The following is a 1117-nucleotide window of genomic DNA, read 5'->3' on the forward strand; positions in this document are numbered from 1 at the left end:
GAAAAAAAAAGAAAAAGAAAAAAGAAAAGGGATCAGAGTATGGCCTGGGGGCACAGTGTCCTTGGTGTCATTGTGGCCTAAGTACAGTCCTTGGGCTGGTACCGTGGTAACCCTTCCCAGGCAGGGACAGGGAATGGTCTGCTCAATTCTCTGTCTCTTCCCTAGCCTCTGTACAGCCAAAGCCTCCTCCAGGGTTCCTACCTCAGTGTGGTCATCTGTGTGCTATAAGGCCTGGACTTCAGAATTGAGATGTCCCTCTGTCCTCATTGGACCTTAGGGAAGGAAAGGGCTCTTTGGTTTTGGGATTGGAGAACCTGCTGGGGCCACTCAGCTAGAAAACAGCTAGTCTTCCCTTTCTGTCACTCCTGTGCTTGCCCCACTGTGAAGGGACAGAGAGAAGCAGTAGGAAGGTGGCCCCTCCAGGTACCAGCTGTGGACCTTCCCCTGGCCAGGACCCACCCCCTGAAGCCTGCTTTCCTAAAGGGAGGTGAGACCCAGGCACTTAATACCAGGTTAGCACAGCACTACCCACTGGCAGCAGATGCAGGCACTGCCAACAGTGGAGCAATTGTGGTAATGACAGGAGGCCTGCAGTGGCCCAAGTGCCACTTTCTGCTGGCGGGTGGGGTGGGGGTGGGGAGGAGCCCTGCCACTCACATTTCAATGATGCTGGCACCTGGCCGCCCCAAGCCCAGCTGCTGAGCCTGAGTTGCAGAGGAGCNAAGCTTAGAATCCCCGATTCCCCTCCCCCACCGGGCTGTTCATGCAGACAGACCAGGATGAGTGTTCCCCTAAGGTGTGTGGTTTCTACTCTAACCCTCAACACAGACCAGCTGGGGAGGCTCAGGTAACTCTCGGTCTTCAAGTCACAGTGTCCTCTGAAGCATTTTTGCCACGTGGGCAGCTGAGCCTCAATTCCACAGTTCTTCTGGTCTCTTCCCACAGCACTGACTCGGCAGCAGTTTAGGGAAGGCAGAAACCACTCGCCCGTTTCCGTGTCTCAGCACAGGGAAGGGTGTACAGTGAGTGGCCAGCAAGTGTTGCTTTGCTCTTCTTTTCTCTCTCTTTTTTTTTTTTTTTTTTTTTTGGTTGGGGGATGAGATTCGAGACAGGGTTT

Source organism: Mus caroli, chromosome 2 (genome assembly GCF_900094665.2).
Source record: "Mus caroli chromosome 2, CAROLI_EIJ_v1.1, whole genome shotgun sequence".
Classification (NCBI taxonomy): domain Eukaryota; kingdom Metazoa; phylum Chordata; class Mammalia; order Rodentia; family Muridae; genus Mus; species Mus caroli.